Source organism: Rousettus aegyptiacus, unplaced genomic scaffold, assembly GCF_014176215.1.
Source record: "Rousettus aegyptiacus isolate mRouAeg1 unplaced genomic scaffold, mRouAeg1.p scaffold_m13_p_13, whole genome shotgun sequence".
In the NCBI taxonomy this organism is placed as follows: Eukaryota; Metazoa; Chordata; class Mammalia; order Chiroptera; family Pteropodidae; genus Rousettus; species Rousettus aegyptiacus.
This window is the reverse complement of record NW_023416288.1, coordinates 24,020,441-24,048,233: the sequence shown is the minus strand read 5'-3', so window position 1 is coordinate 24,048,233 and position 27,793 is coordinate 24,020,441. Positions and strand designations below refer to the sequence as shown.

General features: G+C 32.1%; 1 protein-coding gene across 4 annotated transcripts in view; it reads left to right on the top strand.

Moving 5' to 3' along the window:
- Positions 1-27,793, top strand: part of THSD7A (thrombospondin type 1 domain containing 7A) — a 603,286-nt gene that overhangs the window by 485,872 nt on the left and 89,621 nt on the right. The gene's annotated exons all lie outside the window — the stretch shown is intronic.

Genomic DNA, 27,793 nt, shown 5'->3' with positions numbered 1-27,793 from the left:
AAAAGGTAATTGACAATAAAAATTTCACATGATTAATTTTAAAGTAGTCATACTATTAATAATGATAGAAATCATATCTACTATTTATTTTACCAACAATAATGTGTTCAGTTCTTACATTTACTAACCTTATTTCTGTAATAGCCCTCCAAAAAAGTATTAACTCTATTTTGCAGACAAGGAACTGGTAACTTACTCAAGATTGTGCGCCAAGAAAGTTCAAAACTCAGCTCCATTTGACTCTAATGTCTGCAGTCTCTCAAAGTGCCATATTGCATCCCCATAGATGTTACAGATTTTCAGAAGTTAAGGATTGTTTCCAGCTCTTGTGGTCAGGAAGATTTAACAGAGGGTACAGGTTGACTCAGAATTTTATGTTGTGGATTCAATAAAATCGAGAGAAGGAAGAAGGGGCTCTAAGGGAAAAAAGATACAACTTGATGAATAAAGACAGGAAGGAGAGGAGCACATGCATCCCAGAGAATTGACTATATCGGCATGTACAAAGAAGTTTCATCTGAAAGTAGTTTGAAGTTAGTATGAAGGGAGCGTTAATAACATGATTATAGAAGGGTTTGTATGCCACCTAATGGCTTGGAATTTATTCTTGAATGCACCAAATTTACTTAAAGGCTTTAGGGGAAAAGTATAATACTATCAAATGCTATATTAAGATCCGTATTAACCTGATAGAACTACAGGATAGAAGGAATGTATGAGCATCTGGAAATAGTAGAATTAGGAGACATTTATACTAGTCCAAAGATATGGGACTAAGTTTCACAAGATTCATGCAATGAAACTAAAAGATCTTTGCTATTAAATCTATTTTAGTAGAAAGTTGATTCAAATGTATTTTTAAGATTTGGGTCTGAGAAACAAAATAAAACTAGTTACTGTGAAGAGATTTATCTAAATTCACAGAAGCAAATGACTTTGAGAAGAAGACTTTGTTTAGATGAATTAGTTTTATATATGGGATATTGGCAGCATAAGGAAGTTGAAAGCAACCAGCAAATGATGGATGTGAGATAGAGAGATGTCAGGAAACAAAGTACAACTTGTCAAGTGTGTAAAGATATGTAAAGCCACCGCACTAGATGACTTCTCTAAGGAAAGAAAGTATGGATGAAGTCAAATATAATTCTTGTCTGAATTACTGCTATATACAAAGTATGCAATAGAAATTTTAAAGGTAGTAATGTATTTTTGTTTTATCAAAGAGTAAACTGAGACACTGATTAAGCAGATTACTAAAATCATAGTTAGCAACACTTCCATGACTAAAAATGGAGGAGTAATAATTAGGACTAACTATATTTCTAAGAACAGTTAAAAATACTGGAAAATATATTTATAGAAATATATGAAAGCATTGGAGTGTGAACAAAGCAGTAAAAAATTACAGGTCAAGGAAATGACAGAAGAATGGTAGAATTACAAGTTTGGTATTTAGATAGTTGTAGCTGATTGGTTATCTCCAACTTTAGGAGAGGTGGCTGCAAGGCTGAGATTAGCAGAGCTTTTAATAGCTTTATGGTGCTATGGAGACAAAAATTAGAATTCAGAGCCCACCAAACAAGGAGGGCCTTAATAAACTCACCAGTCTTTTTGGTGTAGGACCTCAAAGAGTTTTACCTTAGAATAATTCAAAAGAAAAAAAAAAAAGGGCCAATACGTAACCTGAAGCTCAGCTGTAAATCACTTCAATCATAAAAATTGGATTAAGTTGTCTAGGCTTGCAAGATACAAGTACATAAATATTATGTGAAATTTTAATAGACTACTATCAATAACCAATAGAGCAATCACACAAAAATCAGTAAGGATAACAAAGATTTGAAAAGCACAAATTTGAGCTAAAAGAACACTGTATCCAGCAATCACAGAGTATTCTTCTCAGTAAATATGAAATCTTTAAATATTATGGCACATAAAGCAATGCTCCTTATATTTAGGTTTCAAATCTTCCAGAACGTTTTCTAATCATAGTATTATTAAGCTAGAAATCAATATAAAAATATCAATTATTCATATGTGTGGAAATTAAAAAGAATTTTTCAAGTAATGCATGGATCAAAGAAAAAATCAAAATGGAAAGTAAAATATATTTTAAACTGATTGTAATGTTAATACTATTTATCAAAATCTGTGAGACACAGCTAAAGTCATGTGTAGAGAGAAATATATCATCTTAAATGCATATATATTAGAAATTGAGAAATTAAGGAATACTGAAAGATCAATGAACAAAGTATTTCTTTGCACTTAAAAATAAGAATAGAAATATAAATGAAAATAAAATAATAAGGAAAAAAGAACAAAAAATTTGTGAAGTAGAATAAATTTGTGATAAATACAAATTTATTTTTTTAAAAGACTAATAACATTTATAAATCCATTGAAGACAAATGAAGAAAAGGAATAACATATACTTCCAGTATCGAGGTGAAAAGGGGGACATCATTAGAGATCCTAAAGGCATCAAAATATAGTATGAGAATATGACTAACAATTTCATACTGATATATTTTAAAATTTAGATGAAAAGAGCAAATTGCCAGAAAAGTACAATTCACCAAAACCGAATCCAAAATGAACATCTTCCCACAAAGAAAACTACAGACCCAGATGGCTTCACTAGCAAATACTGCCAAAATATTAAGGGCAAAACAATGCCAATCTTATACACATTTTTGAGAGAATCAAAAATGAAGAATGCTTTCCAACTTATTTAAAATTAGATATCAAAATTAGATGCAAAAACCCTAAATAAAAACTAGCAAATAATATTTATATATGCAAAGGATAATACATACTAACCAGTTATGTCTTTTTCCAAAAAAGCGAGGTTAGTTTATCATTCAAAAATCAAATAGTTTATTCTAATTAACCTAATGACTTAACCCAGTAAAAGAAAAAAAAAAACATATAATTGTCTCAATAGGTCCAGGAAAAATATTTGATAAAATTTAATCTCCATTCATGATTTTAAAAAATCCTGTAGCAATCTAGGAATATGAAAAAATGCTAACATATATCATATTTAGTGGTGAAATAGTAAAGCTTTCTAACATACACAGAGGATATACATTTTCATCACTCCTAAGTCATTTATTTTAGTTAACTATCAAATGTTTATATTAAACATATCCAGCAACTATAAAATTGTAAGAAAATTTACAACCTATTTACTTATTCAGTCATTCTTCTAAAGCAAATCTAGAGCTAATTCTAAAATTTATCTAGACGTCAAAGAGCCACGAAAAGCATTCTGGAAACAGAAAGGTGAAAGAATATACTGTATCAGAGAGCAAGGCTTTATTAACCTAAATGTATAAGAGGTAGTGATATCGAGGCAGGATATGCAATTAGACCAATAGTCAGAATATGCAATGCAGAAACAGAACCACATATTTATGGACAAAATGTAATGATAAAGTTGTCAATAGAAACCATGAAGAAAAAATATTTTTAAAAAAATGATGTTAAGTCAATGAGATAGCAATAAGAAAAAAGAAATTTGATTGTTCTCTCAACCACACACGAAAATTAATTTCAGCTGGATTGTAAATCAAAATATTAAAGACAAAACAATAAAATTTGTAATCTGGAAGGTCATATAGGAGATTAACTTTATGAACTGGCATAGAGAAAGTTTTCTTTAACAGCATAGGAGAGGAAGGATTCATAAGTTATATTTAAGTCAGTAAGTTCTATTAATAACAAAACATTATTATGAACACAGAAAGGCAAGAGAAAAAAATTAGAGAACATATTTGCTGTCAAAGGTTTTATATTCAGAATATATAAAGAACTGCTACAATTCAATCTGAAAAATAAAAAGAAAAACAGTCATCACAATAGAAAAAAAAAAGAAGGCGAACAGATATTTTACAAAAGAGATATCCTAAGCCAATAAATATATTAAAATGTACTCATTATAACTGGCAAATGCCAACTAAAAACAAAATTAGATTCCACTAAATAATCACCAGAATGATTAAAAGTTAAAAGTTAAGCAATACCAAGAGTTAGTGAAGATATAGAGCAAGGAAATTCTAAACAACACAGGAGAAAATAGCAGTTCACCATTACCTAGCGAAAATGAACATACTCATCACCATTGACTTAGGAACACCATCCCTAAGTATATCCTAAGAAGCAATGTACATGAATGTAGTGCATAAAATGACCTACAGATATGTAAAGAATGTTAAAACCTTAATGAATTTCAAAATCAGACAAAACTAAAAGACTGATTTAAAAATCAGAATAGTGGTTACTTTTAAAGAGGAGGGAAGGGGAAATAGTTGGGAAGGTCAGTCCCCTTTTCATATCTACATATTATTTCCATAGCAATGTGTCTGTCTTATCTATCTGTGACTCCTGCAGCTTTTGCCAGTGTCCTGCATAGGGATGGACTAGAAAGATTGGTAACTCTGAGTAGTCTGTTGGTTCTTCAGTTATAAATGTTGAATTTCCCTAAAGAACTCCTGATTCTAGATGGGAAGTGATTGCTATATAGAGATGATATATCTGTCAGTTTTCATTAAGTATCAGAAAAGTAAACCTACTACAAAATTCTCTTCTATATACCTCATTATATGCACCTTTAATATGTGCTTTCTGTACAAGTCATTTATGAAGTTGTGTTATAATAAGTTGTCTTCTGACAGCTCAGATCAATAGAAGGCCTTAAAAAGGACTTGAGGTAAAATGGTAATCAAAAGCTCACACCAAAATTTTATATGTTGGGATTGTCTTCTTTTTCTCTTATCTGATTCCCTTGTGCTTATTTTTTACTTTATAGCCTGACTTTGTTATACTCAATACATCTATTTTTAATGACACAGCTGTGTTTTGGGAGGGAAAACTTTTTTTTTCTTATCTCAGTATATAGTAGGTTTTGAAATGTAGTTTTCTATTTTTTTTAGTTATATGGAAACATTTCTATATTCTTGCTTAAACTGTTGGCTCTATGAATGTGACAGATGGCAATACATTTTAGATTTAAAAATAGTTATTTGAATGGGAAAAAATACTATTGCTTTCTCTTTTCTATCTCTTTGCATCATATAAAGATTTTATCTACATGACCGTGACATAATTCTGATACCTGACCGCAATATAAAGATGTGCATGTCCTCCTGTTGTCAAATTGCTAATGAGATGACAGAATGATTGGTACCATGTCCCCAAATTGGTACTATATCCTCAAATTCAAGCTTATTATTAAACACGCAAAGTGCCTCCTAAGGAATTACTTAAGTATATCCTGATTTTCAATTAAAAATTAATATTCACTCTTTCAAAAGTACAATTTAAATTCAGCTTGTTTGTCAGTCCTGTAAAGAATAAATCATTGTTTTATGGAGATTCTATCATCAGTAAATAGCATACTTTTTCTAAAGAAAAAGAGAGTTTTGCAGACAATTAAGAATTTATAACCAAAATATTATTTATAGCATTTCACCCTGAATTCAGACATTGACCCTAGCACCTAGACAAACAAGGTCATCTGTGCACACAGTCAAGGTCAATTGTCTTGTGGAAGCTTCATTTTATAGGAAGGTGGATGTACGAGGCAGCTATATTATATCAGCAAAGTATACTTTCATAATTCTCTGAAAGAGCTAACAAATCAGAACTGAGTCATCTGGAGTCATGAATCACTTCTTACAGAGTCATTTCTATGGTACATGGACATGAGCTAGGCTTAATCAACAACACTACTTATCTTGCATTCTGCTTTCTGATTTCTATAAATGGGTCACAAAGAACTAATTTTTGATTTTATGAGTGTATTTTATGCATATATGTATTTTACAAATTACTTTGACTTTTGGGTTTGAATTTATTTTCAGTAAGTCCATTAAATTACTAATTAGATTTTATCATATTTCATTATATCTAGAATACAGCTTAAAATAAAAATGCATACAAATAGTAGCTCTCAGAAATATCTAATTTAGGAAGGAGAGTTAGCAAATAACTTTTAAAAAATGACTGCAACCAAAAGTTCTCATATTTACATAGCTTAAACAATTTATCCATTACTTATTCATTCATAACATACTCTAAATCATGATTGATACTGCTACTTGAAATATTTTGACAGGCTCTTAATAGAGTTTGGCTAGTCACAGTTTTGAAGTCTGAACTCATTTAGCCAAAGCAGTACCTCTTTCCTCTCAGCAACTTGTGAGATTATATCCCTAAATAATACATCCACGATATTATGGATGCAAATCATCACCAGAAGTATACTGGAAGACTACTAACGTACAAGTAAAGAGACCTGAATTCTAATCCCAGTTCTGCCACTTACTGTAAAACATTGGACAAGTCTTTTCTCCTATCACAAGCTCAGTTTATTTATCTCTAAAAATAATGAACAGGATCTCTACAGCTTTAATTTTCTATAATGGTAACTCAGTATCTGGTGATGAATCCAACTAAATCAATGACAACGAGGTATTTTTATGATTAGTATATGATGAGTGAAATATTCATATTAAGTACATATACAGTTTTTGACTGTTGATACTTGTGCTTATTTGTGGTGCTCTAGATTATTAAATTGTCTGTCTTGAACATTTACAGGGTCAGAGAGGACTTCTTTCAGATAAAAAGCAGTGCATCATTTCCAGTCAAGTTGAAAATTGTCAGAAGTCAGTCAGAGACAGATCAAATAAAAAACAGGTAGAAAAATATGATCAATTTGCCATCATCACCTCCTATGATTGTTCAATGCCATCTTGTTGGATTTGTGAATATTAAGTTAAACTATTGTACACCCAGCAACTAATTGTAATGCTGTGGGCCAATAGGGCCATACAGAATTCAACAAATATGTTTTTTTTAGAACAGAAACTAAAATTATAGCAACAATTTTTAATTTTCAGTTGGAGGTGTATGTTTTAATATTTTCCAATGGACTTTCTAATGTGAATCGCGATTATGTCTTTGTAAACATTTTTCTCTATAGCTTGTGTGTTTACAAATTCTTTTATCACTTGTTTTGCCATTCAAAGCTGCAGAAACAGTTTTAAATGTGTGTATATATGAAGCAGCTGGAGATCTGTTCATGGTTGGGTGAACACCTCCCTCCTAATAAGTTAGGACTGGAGTAACAGAATCACTGTTACTAAAGCCGGAGTTCCCCCATGGATGTTAGCAATTCTTAGTTTTGGAGCCTCTATTCAGTCTTAGCCAAAGGCCCCTATATTCTTCTGAAGAACAAAACGATATTCTTGAGAGGAAACAGCAAGTAATTCATTTAAGTACATTTAATATTTTTTCAATGTTACCAAATAATTATACCGCTAACCTGTTCAAAATTTTTATAAAATATTTGATGCATGTAAAAGATTCCATGCAATGTTATATGTCATAAAGCATAAAGATAAAATAAATACTCATTAAAACATTTTCTAATTAAATAAATAGAATTTTACTAATAGAATTGAAGTTCCCTAGACCCTGTGACCTTATCTCCCTGGATCCTACTCTCCAGAGTGATTTTCTAAGTGGATTTTTTACCATTATGTTTTTGCCATATCACATGATTTTATTACATATGAATGTGTCCCTAAGCATTTTGTTTACTTGTTTTGGAGCTATACATAAACAATATTAATTTATTCAATAAATATTAACCAATTGCCTACTCTTCGCCAGGCACTGTTTTATGTATAATGGATATAACAGGGTTTAAATAATATCTCTGTCTTCATGGACTTCATGTTCTAAAGGAGAAACAGACAATTAACAAGTAAATGAAAAAAATATAACGAGTCAGATGGTGGTACTATGTAGAAAAATATTTTGAGTAGTGAAGGGGAGCCTCTCTCAGATGGAACATTTAAGCAGAGTCAGAAGGAAAAGAGGGAGTCCGCCCAGAAGGCAGCTGTGGGAATGTGTGCCGAATGAGGAAGGGCAAGTGTAAAGATACAGAGATTGAACACACCTGGCTGGTTTGAAGACTAGCAAGGAGGCAGGGTGTGTGGAGCTGTGTGAGTGTGTTGGGTGGGAAGCGGGGGGGGGGGGGAAGGGGCAGGAAGATGAGATGGGGGATATTAGAAATGTAGTGAAGACCAGATCCTGAGGGCCTCGTAGACTGTTATAAACATGTTTTTTTTTTTTTAATTAAGGTGAAATTCACATAACATTAACCATTTAAAGTGTACAATTCAGTTGCATTTAGTATATTCATAGTGTCTAATACCACTTCTATCTAGTTCTAAAGCATTTTCATCACACCAAAAGAACACTTCGTACTCATTAAGCAGCCACTCCCTATTGCTTTATCCCCCAGCCCATGGCAACCACCAGTCTGCCTTCTGTCTCTATGGATTTACCTATTCTGGATATTACGATAAATGGAATCATATGATATGAGACCTTTTGTGTCTGGCTTCTTTCACTTAGCCTAATATTTTATCCACATTATAGCATGTGTCATTACTTCATTCCTTTTTAATGTCTGAGTAATATTCTATATTCCTCATTTTGTCTATTCATTTATCTGTTGACGGACATTTAGGATGTTTCTCTGACTATTATGAATTGTGCTGCTATGAAAATTCGTGTGTAAGTTTTTGTATGGATATATATTTTCAATTATTTTGAGTATATACCAAATAGTGGAACTGCTGGGTCATATGGTAGTCCTAGTTTAATTTTTTGAGGAATTGCCAGTTTTTTCCACAGTGATTGCACAATTTTGCATTCCCACCAGCAGTGTATGAAGAGTTTCAATTTGTCTACATCCTCAACACCACCTATTCTTTTTTTTGCTTTTTTTTTTTTGACATTTATGACTATCTTAGTGGCTGTGAAATGGTATTCCATTATACTTATGATATGCATTCCCCTAATGATTAATGCTGTTGAGTATATTTTCATGTACTTGTTGGCTATTTGTGTATCTTTTTTGGAGAAATGGCTATTCAATCCTTTGCCCATTTTTTTAATTGGATTGTCTTTTATTGTTGAATTGTAAGTGTTCCTTACTATGACTGCCTAAACTCTTTAAGTATTATATTTATTTATTTACCTAGAAAATATTTAATAGACTTGAACTATGTGTCTGGTTCTTTTTTAATCATTAGGGATACAGCCACGAGAGATGAACAGATAATATCCCTGACTTGGTAGAATTTGTATTCTAGGGGGAAAAGACAGAACATAAACAATAGAAAGATACAGTGCATCACAATGTATGTAACAATTGTAAAAAATTACCTGAAAGCAAAACGAAGAAGCACATAGTGATAGAGAACTATGAGTAAGGAGAAAAGCATTTTAGGCAGAATGACCAGGCAGGGCCTGTCTTTGGAGAAGAAAGTTAAACTGAGAATTAATGAAGGAGCAAGTAAAGCAAATAGTAAAGAGATAAGTGTTTAAGCCAGAAGGAAGAGCCCAGGCAGGAAAATGCTTAAAGTGCTCCAGGAGGATCACAAAGGTCAATGTGGCTGGAACAGAATAAAGCAGGGGAAAAAAGAGAGTAAAACTGGCCAAGAATGAGGTCATCATGGGGCCTTTTAGAACGTGGGAAATGATTTCATGTTAATGGGAAAACACAGGAAGATTTCAGCAGAGGAATGATGATGTGATCTGAATCATGTTTTAAAAAGGTTATTCAGGCTGCCGAGAGGTAAAGAGCAAGAATGGAAGCCAGAACCAAGAAAGGGGCCAAATCAGTAATGAAATGATCAGGATAAAAAGGAACCAAACATAATAATATCCATGTAAATCAAGTAGAGTCCTTATAATTTATAGTATAATGAAATCTCTTTGCTAAGAAAATATTTAACTAACAGAAAAACTTAAAGAATAAAAATATCAAAACACTTATATTGCAGTATTCTTTGGTGGAGTTAAATTTTCTGTACATGCTGATACCTCTGCTTTAGTCCTGGTTCAGGAACAGTGCCATTGATCCAGGACTGCTTTATGTCTGTATTGTTCTCATAAAAGTTTATTTAATTTGATTCAGAACTACTTTTAAAAACAGGTACTCTTTGTAAATCGCTATCAGATTCTCCATCCCACAATTCTAGATTCTTATTATGCCAAGTCGCTACCAGAAGAAACTAGATCAGCCCCATGGCTATCTAAATTTCAAGCAATAATGCATGTCCCAGTAATGCAGTAACTTCACAAATGACATTCAATTAGCATGCTTCATTTCCTAATTATTTTGAATCCTTACTTCACTTTCAACCACACGAAATTTTTCATAACCCTATTCACTAAACACACACTGTTTTATGTATAACAGATATAACAGGGTTTAAATAATATCCCTGTCTTCATGTTCTAAAGGAGAAACAAACAATTAGCAAGTAAATAAATTAAATGTAATGAGTCATATGGTGGTACTATGTAGAAAAATATACAGGGTTATATGAATTTCTAATTTTCACTCTAATGGAAAGGATGAGTCTCCCTGAATCCATCTAAACCTCTCTAGTGTATTTAATTATTTGCCTTAAATGTATGTCTAAAATACCTGCTTTTAATTTTGGTGATTCTATCCATGGCAGACCTTTTATTTCTAATTCAGTCGTGAGAAGTACTTTGCCTTCTCTCACATAATTTTTATTGTTATATCTCTTGAAATAATAAAAAAAATCTTTATAATATAATATTAGTTTTGGGAAATATAAGTTATAGTTGAGTTATTTTAAATACTTAAATCACTGCTACTTTATGTTGACAAGGCAAAAGGTAATTTAAGTCATATCAAATATTAGAAATGGATATTTGAAATTTGGGATCATTTATTTGTAAGATCTTTTAGATAAAAGCATTAGAACAACTGATAAAAATAAGCTACAAAATTTTAATTATTCTTTTCTTTTATCAAAAGATTTTAAGCCTCTGGTATTGAGAAGACTCAGTTCCACTGCCTTTCAAAACATAATTGAATTTTGTCATCCTCTAAAGCTCCCTAAATTCAAGACTTTTTCTAAGCAGTGATATCCTTATCAAATCCGATTAACTGCCCACTGAACCAAACAATAATGGGATGGCCACAGTTGTTTAGCAATCAGGAATTCTGAAACACACCTACATTGCTGCAGTCTCTGACTAGTTACTTCATATGTACAATGAAGATAATAGTTTGCCTTGACAGTTTTCCTTAAGGAAAATGTTTTCTGAATGGACTGTGCTTTTAAGTATTAAAGATTATTGACAGTGCATTGCACTACAAAACGTGTTTACCAAAAGAACTTTCAGTGTTTTCTGTGCTGTCTTTGAAACAATGCTAGATTCGGGCTTTGTTTGAACTGATTTCTCAGGAACTTCCTTAGTTCTAATGTCTCCTAATGAAATGGAATGGGGTGAATGTTCAGTACCATTTCTTTTAAATTTGAGAGGCATACCAAAACATCTTGCCTATCTCAGCAGATATGTATCCATTAAAATTACCTAATTGATTTATACTGGATTCATGGCATCTGTGTCATCTTCTATAATGAAGTCTCACAATTGTTTAACTTCAGTGTTATTTTTTAACTTAAGTGGATTTAGTTATTGTTTTCAGGCTTATGACATTGTTCTCTTTCCCACGTCAGTACTTTGGTTCTACTCTTGGTTGGCTGAATTTCTTCAGTGGTTTGGTTTGGTTTTCAAGAAAAATCCCTTTATATATTTTTATAACACCATGCATATTGGCATGAGATTTGCTGCTTTTATATTTGATCTGTACAGTTTCCTCACTTGTAAAAATGAGATATTTCCTGCTCCCTGAGATTATTATAAGCAGTTTATATAGCACAGGTTGGCCCTTGGGAGAAATGTAATTTATTTGTATTTTTGTGGCACATTAGGTAATTGAGCACAACGCTGTGTAGTCATAACCGTAATTTCTGTAATGGCCTCATACATGAGAAAATAACAAATATTATGTCCCTAAACCCTGGCTTCCTTTGGTCACTGAGTGAATAATAGAAACCCGATTCTGTTGTTAATTTATGGTGTGACCTTGGGTAAATCTTTTCCTTTCTCTGAGCCTCATTTCCTAATCCTCAAACTAGATCTCTCCCACATCTTTTACATCTTTACACTTCTCTGATTATATGCACACAACGTGTTCTATTGGAGAATCACAAGAAAGAGTAGATATAAATCAGTCATTTCACTCACAGAAGAAAATGCAGTGTAACCTCAGGCATATTAATCGACTTTCATGTCTTAGTGTCCTTTTCTAGAATGTGAGTATAATAATTGTGTCAACCTTATAGGATTGGTGGAGAATTACGTCAGTTAAAATGTGTAAAACACTTAGAGCCTCGCACATAGCAATATCCATAAATGTTAGCAATTATTAGTTCCACGTTGTGGTTTTATGTTCATATCCTTTAGACCGGAAATCGGAAACATGGTGTTCACATATGAACATAGCATTTCTTTATACTTCTGACTCATTGTAGAATTTATCACTTGAAAAATTTATGCTCTTAGAACAGCTGACAAGATCCTTATGTTTGGGCCTTATTGTTCTTCGCATTAACTTAGCTTTTCTAAAAATCTTAACTCTCCAAATTCCCTATTATTTTGATTCTATGTATTTTATCTCATCTATTTTCCCCCCTGGCTTTTAAAGTCCATTCAAATCCAAGTAGGGAGGTTATTATTCCTACCCTCGGGGTAAAGATTTCAAAAGTCTTAGCGCATTAGCTATGGAACTCATTCTGTCTGCATCTCCCCTCCTTGTTTGATCAAATAGACAGCTTGTATTCCATCTTTCGGATGTACATATAAGCCAAGCACTTTTTTAAATTTCTCTAGTTCAGTAGTGGTTTTGATTTTTTTTAATGGCTTCTAGAGAACATTATCTCAGCACACAGTGCTAGAAAATATAGTTTTACAATGGAAAGTATTCAAATTGATTTTATGTTATCTTCATTGAAAGTTTAGCAACTACTATAGCATTGGGTGATAAAATTACTGCCAGTTTGTAAGTAAACCTGGTCATGGTTTCCTTAGTATTCAAGCTGATTTTTAGCAAAAAAGTTCATGGTTGTATTTATTTATTTTCTTTCTCTTCTTTATCTGTTTACAATTAGTATGTTTAACATTTATCCTAATGCACAGGGCCAATGCCTCCCTAAAGCTTACTTATCTAGTTATTACATAATCTGTTCTAAAGCACAGGTTATGAAAGTACAATATAAAACAGAATATAGATTCAGGAAGTTAAAAATAAGTCAAAAGGTGAAATTATAAATCAGATAAAATTTTTTTCTGAAAAATAATTGCTTTAAAGGCAGAGTTATTTTGGTAGTTTTGTTTTGTTTTGTTTTTTTAACTCTCGTCTTGAATGTACTGTTTCTAGTAAATTATCAAGCCACAAGTTTGAAAAGAGAAATGTGTCAAAGGTCAAGTTGCTCATAAAAACATTAGTGAAAAGTCAGAAACAATTAATACTGCATAGAAGAATTAACCCCCAAATAAATTAAATACCCATTCACGAAAAGTTGCATCTGTGCTATAATTTTATTTTGCAGGTTTGTTATTGATGATTTTAAGATTGTAATATGCTACATAGAACTGATACATTTTAAGGGTATAATAATATGCTCTGAATAAAAGAGGAGTGAATTTTAGAAAATGTTTTAAAAATAAACATAAGTAAAAAAATAAAAATGTTAATTTATTTTACAAATTGTAATCAAGTGCCTGCCAGATGCTTATACCTGGAATATATTATGTTATGAGCTTCAGAGTAGGAATGTGGGCTTGAAATCCTGCCTCTGCCAGTAAGTTGTTGATGACTTGGAGCAAAGGGAAAAAGCTTTTTTTATTTTTTATCTCAAAAGCTATCACATGTGATTTAAAAATATTTACCTCCTAAATTGCCATGATGATCATTTGCTTGGCACCTAATATATACTCAAAAGTGTTAATTCCTTTCCCTTCATCCAAGATATAATAATCACTGTAAAACTATTACAGATTTTTAAACAGAAAGGAACATGAAAGAAATATGTTAGGTCATCTTACCTTGAATCACAGTCATAGGTAGATTTAGACAGGGGAAAAGTTTAAGCCTGTGGAGTTAAATTTCATGGTTTTTGTTGTTGTTCATTTTGTTTTACTTTTTCTTTTTGAAATTATAATGAGAACACTGAGAATTAAAAGAACAGGATTTATAAATAAATTGTTGATTACACCCAGGGGTTTTATGCATAATATTTAACAAAATATTCACTGACCAAAGCACAAGCACTGACCAATCTGAACAGATGTCTTGACTAATTGGTTTGTCTTTAAAAATCAGTGTGCCTTTATTCATCAGGCCAGCATACACCAACTGAATATTAATGCCATATTTACATGAGAAAATTGTATAACATCTAATTACTTTTCAATTTTGGAAAATATTTACTCTCTCTTGTAAGAGCAAATTTCCCATTAATGTATACCTATACTTTCTTTCAGATTTTGAGTAAAATTATATTATGTGTGCATTAATATAAATGTGTATGTGTTCCTTTGCAGCGGCAATTATATTTTATTGATTCATGTTTAAATAGTCCTCCTAACACTCATCAAAGTACATTAGTAGCTAGATGTTATCACCCTCTAATGTTCCTATTAGGAAGCCGTTGCTATAAAATTTCACAATTTTATTCATAGAAGACCATGAAGTAAAGAAGAAGCCACTCTAATTTACTTTTATTTCCTTACAATTCCTAAATCATTGCTTCAACTCAGGGTTGGACATGAACACCAAAAAAAGAATTAAGATAAATTAAGATGGTACAGTGGGCCAACCTTTTAATTAAATAAGTATATATAAATTCTAGTCACAAATATGACTATAAGAATTTGGTTTTAACAATTATTCCTTCCTTTTCTACATATTGGCATTTATCAGAAATGAGTAGACAAATTGTTCCCAAACATTGATCTATCAGAATCATTTAGGGATCTTTTTTCCCCAACTATATATTGGGATATAATTGATATAACACTATATACCTGTAAAAGGTATATATTTGATAAAATTATATATTGCAATATGATTACCATTGTAGTGTTAGCATTATGATAAGTAAAATAAGTCAGATAAAGACAAATAGTAAAGTGTACTATCTATTTATATATGATATCTTAAAAAGCCAAATTTGTAGAAACAGAGTGTAGAATGCTGTTTACCAATATCTGAGGGTTGGAGGAAATGGGAAGATGTTGAACAAAAAGTACGAACTTACACTTAGGAGGTGAACAAGTTCTGGGGATCTAGTACACAGCATTGTGATTATAGATAACAATACTGTGCTATATATATGAAAATAGTTAAGAGAGTAGATTTTAAATGTTCTCACCACAAAAGAGTTGGTAATTATGTGATGTGATAGAGGTGTTAGGGTATTTTTTTTCTATTTGGGTATAATGGACATATAACATTATATTAGTTTCAAGTGTATAATGTAATGATCTGATATTTGTATACACTGCAAAATGATCATAACAATTAGTCTAGACATTACTATCTATCACCATCGTTAGTTACAATTCTTTTTCTTGTGATGAGAACTTTTAAGATTTACTCTTTTAGCAACTTTCAATATGCAATACAGTATTATTAACTATAGTCACCATGCTGTACTTTACATCCCTATAACTTATTTATTTTATAACTGTAAGTTTGTGTCTTTTGACCCCCTTCAACCATTTATGTCTATCCTGCCCCCAGGAACCACCAGTCTGTTCTCTGTGGTGTCTATGAGCATGGTTCTATGTCTGTTTTTATTGGATTGTTTGTTCGTTTTTTTTTGGTTTTTTTAGATTTCACTTGTAAGTGAAATTATATGGTATTTGTCTTTGTTTGGCTTATTTCAATGAGCATAAATCCCTCAAGGCACATCCATGTTGTTATAAATGTCAAGATCCCATTCTTTTTTATGGGTGAGTAGTTTTCTATTTTATATATGTCCATTCATCTATCAATGGACACTTAGGTTGTTTCTGTACCTTAGCAATTGTATATAATGCTTCAATGAACATGAGGATGCACATAACATTTCAAATTAGTGTTTCTGTTTTCTTTAAATAAATGCCTAAATACCCAGAAATGGAATTGCTGAATCATATGGTAGTTTATTTTTAGACTATAATATCTAGATTTGTGTAAGTACCCTGTAAAGTTCTCACAGCATCAAAATCTATCCAACGATGCATTTCTCAGAACATATCCTGTCACTAAGTGGTGCATGACTATATTATTGTATTGCTGTCTATTTCTCTTTTTAGGTTTATTAATATTTGGTTTTTAAACTTAGGTGCTCTTATGTTGGGTACATAAACATATGTAAATGTTATAGACTCTTGTTGGATTGCCCCTTTATCATTATGTAATGCTTTTGTTTGTTTTTTTATTGCAATCTTTGTTTTAAAGTCTATTTTCTCTGATATAGGTATAACTACCCAAGCTTTCTTTTGCTTTTCATTTGCATGGAACATTTTTTTTCATTCCTTCACTGTCAGTCTTTATATCTGAAGTGAGTCTCTGATAGACAGCATATAAATGGATCTTGCTTTGTTTGCTTTGTTTTTTAAGTCTATTGAGCTACTCTATGTTTTGATTGGAGAATTTAGTCCATTTACACTTAAAGTAATTACTAATAGGTTTGTAATTGCTGCCATTTTGTTGATCGTTTTCTGACTTGTAGTTCCTGTCTGTTCCTTTCTCCTTTTCTAGCTCTCTTTTTGGTTAGATGACTTCCTTTAGATTCCTTTCTCGTTATATTTTTGTATCAACTATAGATTTTTGCTTTATAGTTACCATGAGACTTACATATAACAACTTATATTTATGGCGGTCTGTTTTATGTTGAGAATAGCTTAAGTTTGAGCACATTCTAAAACTCTACATTTTTACTCATTGCCCCTGACATTTTATGTTTTTGATGTCATATTTTATACCTTTTTTATGTATTATTTAACTAATTATTGTAGTTATAGTTATTTTTACTCCTTTTATCTTTTAATCTTTCTACCAGCTTTATACATAATTAATCCACTACCTTTACTATATATTTACCTTTATGAGTGAGATTTATGTTTTTAAATATTTACTTATTACTAATTGGTGCTTTTTCTTTTCAATTAAAAAAATCCCTTTAACATTTTTCATAAGTCTAGCTGAGTGGCGATGAATTTAGTTAGCTTTTTCTTGTCTGGAAAACTTTTCCCTCTTTCCTTCAATTCTGAATAATAACAAAGCTAAGTAGAATACTCTTGGAAGATTTTTCCTTTCAGTATTTTATTGCCATTTTCTTCCTACCTGCTAAGTTTCTACTGAAACTTCTGCTGATAACCTTATGGAGGTTCCCTTATATGTAACAAGTTGTTTTTCTGTCACTGCTTTTAAGATTCTTTATCTTTAACGTTTGATATTTTAATTATAATGTTTCTTTTCATAGATCTCTTCGAGATCCTAGTATTTGGAACTCTGCAGGCTTCCTGAATCTGGATGTCTGTTTTCTTCTCCATACTAAAGAAGTTTTTGGCCACTATTACTTTACATAAGTTTTCTACCCCTTTATTTCTCTCTTCTCCTCTGGAACGCCTATAATGTGAATGTTATTACACTTGATATTGTCCTATGTGTTTCTTAAGCTATTTTTACTTTTTTGAATTCTTTTTTTTCTGCTTTCAGAGTTTCACTGTTCTATCTTTGAGATCACTTGTCCTATGTTTACCCATTCTTCTCCCATATTTACCGAGCATCTTTATGAACATTACTTTGAAATATTTATCAGGTAAATTATATATCTCCATTTTAATGTCCCCCCCCCCCCCGAGGCTTTAACTTACTCTTTAATTTGGAGGAAAGTCCTTTGTTTCTTTATTTTACTTAGCTCTCTGTGTTTGTTTGTATGTATTAGGTGAAACAGCTATCTCTCCCAGTCTTGGAGGAGTAACCTCAGATATGAGATAAACCTTATTGTTCAACCTTGCCCTAACTTTTGGTTGTAACCCAAACATCTGTGATTCTTCCAAAAAGCCTGATTTATTTTTTAATAGCTACAGTTGTTCAAAGTGTGCCAAAACCTGCTGCATTAGAGAGGGAGGGATCTCAGTCAGCACCTAGTTTCAGGCTTTGGAAGCCAGACTCTCAGATAGCAGCTATATGTATGTGTATATTATGTATATGTATATTATTATTTTATATTTATATATTTCTCTGTCAGCTAAATGCCTTTTTATTATAAACTCATGATTGTCATTAAGTCTGAGTTGGCCCTGAACAACTTATTATAAATGCTAACTGTTGATGAAATGGTCTGGGTGGTCCTAACACGTTTGTGGTTTTCAATGTGGAAGCAAACAGCTTTCATACCAATTAATAAGATACTACTTCCCCCATCATTGAAACTTAATTTTCTCTTGGATTCATTTCTTATGATTTACTAGCAGACATTCCACTATAATTATGAAGATTAAAGGGGGAATACTGTGATTTACTCAGTGTGGCAGTTAGCCTCATCTTTATGGTTGAAACTTTCAGTGTTTGTACATGGGAATCATCACAGGATAGAGTGGAAGGTCTTGGGAAAATGTAATCGTGGTGATTAATTCTTTGAAATAGTTTCTACTTCAGAGTCTTCCCACGTACACCAATCTTTCACATTTTACTGCTCTGTCTTTCTCACTTCCAATCATTTAGCTTTTATTCCCTCAAAACTCTGTTCAAATTTCACTGCCTCCAAAATATCTCTCTTTATAAACTGTCATTTATAATCATTCCATTAATTCACAGTCTCTATCAGTGGGCCCAAATTTTATACTACATTTATTCATGAATGTTTTTATGTGCTAAACAATATCTCTGTCATTTAGCCTTCTGAATTCTGCCAAGATTCCAAAGTCAAATATAGGTTTATTTAAATTTTTTTGGTAATTTGTCTACTATTCTATAGACGTCTTTGCACATTGTGATTTTGCAATGACTATCTGTTGAATAACTATACTTTCCTTTTATTTATGGTAACATGAAAGAGGTCCCAAAAAGTAGGATTGAAGAAATAGAAATGGTAAAAATTGCTTTAAACAATAAAAATTGAACATTAAAATCAGCTTTTAACCTAGTCCCAAAAAGTTGATAAAGGCTCAGACTCATCCTTTTCTAGACAACGAGGTTCCCATGAGCCTCGTCTTATTGCAAAAATACCCAGAGCATAGGAAATAGACTTTGTTAGACAAGGTATGTCAAGTGGAGCAGATGATGGAATGTCTTAAAACACAACAGACGTAAATGCATGCACAATCTGGAGAGCTACAGGGAATCATTTGAGGGTATAATGTAGTCACAGCAGTGTGACTGGCAGACTATTTGGTTGATAATTTGCAGGACAGATTGAAAATGTGAGACTCTCTCAGAAAAAGAATGTTAGGTAACCAAGACCTGGAAAAAATAAAAAAGAACAAAACAAAAGGAAAAGCCACTACAAGGGCCATCAGGGCTAGAACCTATAAGATACCTTAAAGTGCTGGAGGGTGAGCCTGGACAGATCAACAACACAGGAGTTGTATTTCATCACAGAGTAAATGGAATTCTATTGAAATACTTCAAGTGGAACTATCTATTTACATAAGCTTTTAAAGTTAAATAAGCCAATAGATTTTAATAAATATGACTCTTTTGTTAATTGTATCAATAACTCTTCAAAATGACCCTAATACATAGTTTCTTTCATTTAGCAGCATAATTTCCCTCAGTACTATAATATGGTTCAATGTAACTATATTATAGCACTTTAAGAAGCTGTTTTTTACTTTTTGTCTAGAAGATGCCTGAGAGACTTGATGATAGAAAGTCAATGTGTACAGCTGTTTAACTTAGAACTTTTAAAAGTTGATTCAAATTATTTAGTCCATAGAGAGAAAAGGGACTGATGGAGCATTATATAGGATTCCACACGTCTTGGTGCTTCTACTCATCACTTTGAGCTAAATATTCTGTAGTATAACTTTCAATTAAAATTTTTGATTGATGTCCAAAAGATATTTACAACACACTGTAAATAATTTTTAAAACAAGAACTATAACATTTAATAGTCATAATTACATAAATTGCTTTTCCTAGGATTCCTGTATTCCCTCACAACCTTAGCATTTTAACAAAAAGAAAAATACAAAATTACTGAATGATTAAGCTTATGCTATTAGTCTAATGCAATGGTATTTACTAATACCTTTCTGCAAGCCCACTTATAAGCAAAATTAAGGAAAAAGTGACTAAATTAATTCAAGTTGGCTGAAAAGTAGTGGTGTTTAGGATAGAGCAGACTCTTGCCCACAGTGGTATATGATAGAAATGGTTAACTCCTCCACTGACAGAAGGTAATGAAAGTAAACATGATATAGTTTTAATAGATATGTTTCAACTATGTGCCAGACACTGAGCTAGGCACTCATTTAATTTTTAAATTTAATATGTATAATAGTACCATAAGATAAGTATTATTATTAGCTTCCATTTTGCAGATTAGGAAACTGAACCTTAGAACAGTTAAATTAACTCAAAAGCATAGAGTTGGTAAATTGTAGAGCCAGAAATAAACTAGAACACTTTGACTTCTGTTACTAAAAAAGTAAATTGGAGATGAAATTAACATTTTAGATAATTTCATACTCAAAAACAATTAAGAGCAAAGTCACAAGAAAAAATTATTTGAGAACGAAAATATGAAATAAATCTGAGGAGATAAGAATAAATAAAACTTTGTTTAATATCAAATAATGCCAGAGATAAAGTTATTATTTGAATTTTCTAGAGTTCTCATGGTACTTTTATAAACATGATTTCGTTTACTTTTTAATCACTGAAGATAAAGCAGGATAGTCTGGGACTTTCAGGCAGACAAATAAAAGGAAAATAGAAAAGAATATACAAATAAATTACTAATTTCAGTTAAGTGAAGTTAAGAAAATGCAACTTGCATCTTTATTCCAAAATGCTTGTGCTTTTAATTATACCCATAGCATATTGCACATACATAGAACATGCACAAATATGTGCCATGATGTTGATGTTTAGCAGGAGCAGATGTCTTGGGCCCACTGTCAAACTTTACCAGCTATAAGCATATGCCCTTTTTTGCTGCCTAATCCTTATCCAGAGTTATTAGCAAAGGAAGTCGTGGACATAGTGATAAAGAGTTGTTTGATTAATACCTTGCTCACTAAGTGGGCAGGTTATACCATGAGTGCCTTAAATTCAATGAAGCAAGAAAATGCAAAATTATGATTAGATTTAGCCCTAAATTTTCACCATTTATCTACAACAAATTATGTTATTTAGTATACTTTGTTAAAATGGGTTTCATATCAAGAATGAAGTTAAAAGTTGTACTATTAACTACATCATAGCCTGGGGTTGGAAAGTGAGAAGGAAGGCAGCTTTAACCTCAGAGTCACCTCGTTCATTTTGCCAAGATTATGAAAGAATAAAAACAGAGACAGAGACTTGAGATCACGAAACAAAAGAAAGGCGACAGGGAAGAGAACATAGTGAGAATATTAAAGATAAATTTATTGAAGATGGAAAGGGTTTGAAGATGATGAAGAAGGAGGAAAATGCTGAAAATAATTCGATCATAATATGAAGACCCTAGATTGCTTAAAGATTTTTAAAAGTCAATAAGTAAATACATAAATTAAAAAAGAGAGAGCAAGAAGGTGCGCTATATGTAATATTCATATTATAAATTGGTTATAAGTTGGTGTGTCAAAATAAAAATTACACCAAAGTTACACAAACAAGGAGGACTTTATTCTAGACTATTATAATAGAAACTGAGATCATTTCCACAGAAACAAAAGGCAGAAATTATCTCAAGCACTGAGGTGAGCTAGTAAAAAAGCACTGGAGAACATTAAGGAGAGATTGATCAATAGGATGTTTTGAGCACATTGAGTTACTCATGAGTTTGCAAACGTTTTTCAATGTGATTAGGCCATCTGTGTTTACTAATTGGTACCAATTAAAGAAGTTAGGCACCTTCCATTCTACAGAAACTGGGAGATCAGGGCACTGTCTCCTTTGATGTTTTCATGTCAAAGAAATGGTTCCCAACTCTTTGAAAAAGACATTTCCTGGGTTATAAGACTGGGAAGAGGCTGGAAGAAAATTTGCATTAATGTCAAAGGGAGGGAAAACAATGTACAATTGTACAAAGAGGTTAGGGCCATAGAGTCTAAAAGAATCCTGTCTAAAGTTTAGTCAAAGTGAGGATAATGTTAAGGCAATAGATCCTGGTAAACTAACAATTGGAAATATATAAACATCAGGTTTTTTCTCCAGAAAAATAACACATGTCCTGGGATTTCCCTCATCCAACAAACACTTACCAAAAAACTCTTAAGTTTTGGCAATAACTGAACCAAAGACTTCAGATACAAAAATGTTGAAGACAAAAATCTCTAGCCAGAAGTTTCTCATAGACAAATGGAGGTAAAGGTGAGTAAACAGACAATTGTAAAAAGTCTTAAAAGTACTATGTCTGCAATGCTCTGGGAACAGAGAGGATACAGTACAACTCCATCTGGGCAATTAGAGAGAGATGGGGCAACCACACATGAAGAAAGAACAGTGTGCAGAAAATGGCTCAGGAGTTAGAAACCAGTGTGTCAATTCATGGGAAAGCAAATAGCTTACTGTAAATAGAATGTAAGGAAAACGTGAGGTAATGATAGAAAATGAAACTGTTCTATGCTCTAGCAAGGAATTTAGCCTTTGGGGAGACTGTAATGCTCATATTTGCATTTTAGAAGCACACCCTTGGGGTCAGGATGGACGATGAGCTGCGGGGGAAGTATAATACAGTGGGAGAACACAGTAAAATGTGCAATAGTCTGGAAAAGAATATGGGGTCAGGAGATAGTACACTGAATAAATCAGACTGCCTGAACATGATAGAAGAGGAAGTGTAGGGATTAAAAATGATTTGTAAAATTTCCATTTAAGGTGAAGAGATGTGTACCTCTTTTTCTTCAAGAAGGGGAAGGAATAAAGAGTTATAAGACTCGATTGATGAGTGTTGTTCTCATCCCACTTAACATGAGAGTCATTCTGGACTTTTATATCTTACAGTTGTTATGAAGTTCAGATAAGGCTGTTATGTGAAAATGCTTTCTAGAAAGAGCCAGGCAAATATGAGAATCCATTATTTTTCCTTCTCAAATTTTTTAAAAAATATATATATTGATTATCAATAAATAAGTAAATATATAAATAATGACTTTCACTATCAAAAGTCAGTATGAATTTTTAAGATCATTTCTGATGAATATAAAAGGCATCGATGACTCAACAACACTTTTCAGGATTACTCTGGAATTTGTATATGCCTGGCAAGAAAAATCCGATCCCCAAATTACAATGCTAGAGACTTTCTAAACAGTGTGGCTCTTAGAAAAAATCTTGGCTCTGTATCCAGTTTCTCTCTGCTTTAATTAATCCTTTTCTGCTCACCACCCCCTTGATTCCATTACATTGCTGAGTTTTGATTTTGCAATGCCTTCTGGAGGTGCACTTCACGTAGTACTACTGTGACTGAAAAATCAATTGTAACAATCTACACATTTCTGTGATTAAAAAGAAATCAGGATAGTGAAAGGAACATTTAGGGGATAGTACTGAATACATATATGTTTAACATTAAAATAAAATTAATTATATTTTAGTATATTAATGTTGTGTTCTTTACCCAGCTCCTAAACTATAAAAACCTATAAACTATAAAAATCTTGATAAACAAGATTTATATTCTATATTTAAGCTCTAGCACAATGAAAACAAAAACTTTCATTGTATAATTTTCCCAAGAAAAACAAATTCTGTCTGCTTATCTCAGTTCTCATTTTGCTTTATTTCTATGAAAATCTTCATGAATTTTTAGTGTAATTATAATAGGAAACAGTAGAATAAAAAGAGATATTTTGGAAGGATTAATGAAAGAGTTTGACAGTGTTCATGAAAATAGGCCAAACAAGGAGAAATTTGGGTGTTACATTAAAAATGCAAAATCTGTGTTTTAATTTGATTAAAATGATGAATTATTAAAATATATTCTTAAACTATGTTCATGAAGAAAGAGGTTAAATGGGAAGACAGTAATTTAAACATTTAAATCTCATTTTTAGTTTATAAATATACCCAAGCATTTTCATTTTATTTCTCAATCTTTTGAGTATTACAAGTTTAAACCAGATATACTTTGGTTCAGGCTGAAGTAAGATGTAAGGTGTAATGTGTAGACAATAGAATATTCATTTAGTTCTGTGTTCTATATTTCATGGAAAATACACATTTTACAGGCTTGGTTAAAATGCCTAGAGCTTCAAGGGAGGTGGGAGGGGGTGGGAACAAGTTACATAAATGTAAAGCAGTCATTTGAAGCCTTTTATGTTGGTAGATGCATGCTGTGTATGTGTGTGTGTGTAACATCTAATACACAAAGGCATGTGTGAGGAGAGTTCTAAATGTTAATGACATCACATTCAGCAACTAGCTAAGAAATTTTCCTAAGACTAAAGAAAGAAAAATAGATTGCATTGGTCTGTGCCTGCATGAGTTGTAGAACTACATCATTCACTGTTATAATAATTGGATATGTCTGTTCAGATTTATTGGGATGCACACTCAGATAATCAAAGTTTCAAATGGTTCTGCAATGAGGACATATGGTAGTTGAAAATATCCTAATCGTAGGGCCATTGATACGGAAAAATGGAATTTCCAGAGTACTAAGCAAAAGAATTTCCATTTCTCTATATGGAAAGAATATCAATTAACCTGATATTCCGATATGTGCATGTTTAACGCACTGCTATACTGCTATATATTCTCTGAAATAATGTCATACAAACCAATTCATATCTAAATAAAATGTTTATCAATCAAAACAAAGTTTAATGTGAGAAAAAGAAACGAAATTATTTTCTGCAGCTCTTATAAGTAAAGACCTTATTCCCAGGGTCACTTTTTATATAAAAAATAAGATAGAAGTAACAGACTCAGAAAGCAACTGGAGATGACAAGTTTTGGAGTTTCTGTTGATAACCTTAAACCCAACTTTTTTTTTTTTTTTTTTTCTGTTTCCCAGATGAAGATGACTGATGTCTGGAATGCTGGAGAGTTAGCTTAAAAGAACATAGCTCCTAATAGGTCTAGTCAGTGGTCAGTGAGCTGAGTTGATTAAAAGCATCCATTAAAAGCAAAGTCAAATATCTATATGATTCCATATTTTCAGATCTGTTACTGTTTACTTAATGGCTGTTATCCAAAATACATAACCCTGGACATATTAACAATGCATACTCTTTGTAGTTGAGACAACGTGTGACTGTGCCTTTAGAAACAACTTACAGTGTCAGTTTCTTGACTTTTTCATCAGCAAAGGCTCATCTATTATTAACTTCCATGGCATCTTGGGTTCTCCCTACCACCACGCCAGTTTAAAATATATATATGGTGGGGGATTGGTTAGAACTCAAATCAGATCTCTGCTTCTTCAGTCATACTTCTTCTATTTGAGAGAGTAAAGTTAAACTTGTTAAGCTTCGATTTCCTTTAAAGTAAAAAATAGATATTAACACCTATGTAAGAAGATTGTTGTAAAAAGGTACAAACTTTCAGTTATAAGTTGTGGGGTGTCATGTACAGCGTGGTGACTACAGTCAATAAAACTGTATTGTATATTTGAAAGTTGCTAAGAAAATAAAGCTTAGAAGTCCTCATTTTTTTAAAAAAAATCTGTAACTATGCATGGGGACATACGTTAATTAGACTTATTGTGCCTTTTGCAATATATACAAACATATAATCATTATGTCATATACCTGAAACTAATATTATGTTATATATCAGTTATACCTAAAAAAAAAGTTATTGTGACCATTAGGTGAGATGATGCATGCAATATTCATAGCACATTGCCTGACAGAAGATAGGCAGTCAGTAACTATTCATAGAATGAATGTTTTCATCCAAGTATACTCTGTATAAAGAGAACTATAAAGGGAAAGGAGTCCCACAGAGAAATGAATGGTATTAAGTATGAAATCCAGATGAATTTGTTTTATATAGCTGCCCTTTCAAGAGGCAGTCTGGTTCTATTCAAACCATAAGAGTAAAAAGGTAGAAAAATCCTAGGGCAATGCTTCTCAGATTTTATGAGCTTATGAATCACCTAGTAATCTTTTAAAATTGCAAGTTACTACTCAATGGGTGGGATCTGGGAGACTGCTTTTCTAGCAAACTCCAGATGATGCATATGCTGCCTGTGCACTGATTATACTCTAGCAAAGTCCTAGAGAGGCAATTTAAGAAATACTGTACATAAATTTGTATTTATCTAGCCCAAAATTATTTACTGGAACAATGACTTAAAATTTATTAATTCATTTATTTGCTCACCAGAGGATTATTTGGTGTCTACTATGTGCCAGGAACTGTTTCAGGTTTTAAGTATAAAATAATGAACAGGACAGATAAGGATCATGCCCACATTGAGCTTTTATCTAGTCATATGATCTAGCAATAAACAAACAAACAATTAATTTAAATAGTTTCTAGTGGTGTTTAAAACTATATCAAAAATAAGATGAAGTTACTGTGAGATTGTTTATGGTTACTTACACCTCCTTTAGGAAGGAGACAATTGAACTGAAACCTGAATACTGAGAAGCAGTCTGCTGAATGATGATCTGAAATTTTCATACAAAGAGAATGCAAAGGCCTTGAATAGCAAAGAAGGAAATAAGATATATGAAAGCCCCTCCTTACACTAGAAAAAAGTCTAGTAGGAAGAATAGTCATCATTATTATGTCAGTTGTCAAATATGAAATGCTTTGTATTATGATGAGTTTTGTACTCGATCTATATACCTATGAATCTGCAATCTGTTATATTGTTTTATTGGGATATAAGCCAAACCCTGAAGCCAATAAATACAGAATTAAGAGAGATCCCGCAGATCAGAGCAACTAAAGAAGAGTGAAGAATAGAATGATGACTCAATTTTCACTTTAGTGAGTCTTAACTAGTAAGAATGCCTAATAACTTAAGACCTGCAAACTAGTAGCTTTTAATACGTTAAGTGCATTCCAATTGACTTCTGATTCTGTCTAATGATTTAAGTTCCTGCAAACCAGTAGCTATTAATATATTAGAGCATTTCTAATTGACTTTTGATTTTCTGGGTTTTTTTCAAATGTGTGAATAAAGGACTGTACATTAAATGGTGCTCCTAACCTTCCATCAGTGAGAAATACCTTAAAGTTTGTCTGATAGCAAGGAAGAATAGCAAAGTTAGTCACTCTTTATTACCTGAATGCCTGTTGCCCCAAGACACATTTCTGATCTGTTCATCCAGAATGATGGTTATATTCTGTGGAAAAATAGCAAATTAAGTTTTGCTTGTTTGTGTGTTGTTTCACTTTGTTCCATTGACCTCATTGGCATCCTGCATTAACCAGCTAAGCCACAGAGTTCAGACTTTTTCCATGTCCTATTTTGGTCATTTATTTGTAATTCTTTTGGTTATCTTTGGCATTTATTAACAGCAACAATATTTTCTTTCTCTTTGGCCTTTTGTATATCTCATTTTATTCATTCGACAAATACTAAATGAGTGCCAATCTCTAGAGTTCCAAGGGCAAAGGAGGAAGTGGAGTGAGATGAAGCTTGATAGGAAAACAAGAGCCAGGTCATTTGAAGTACTGTAAACTTTCAAGAAATCTGGTCTGTATCTTAAGAG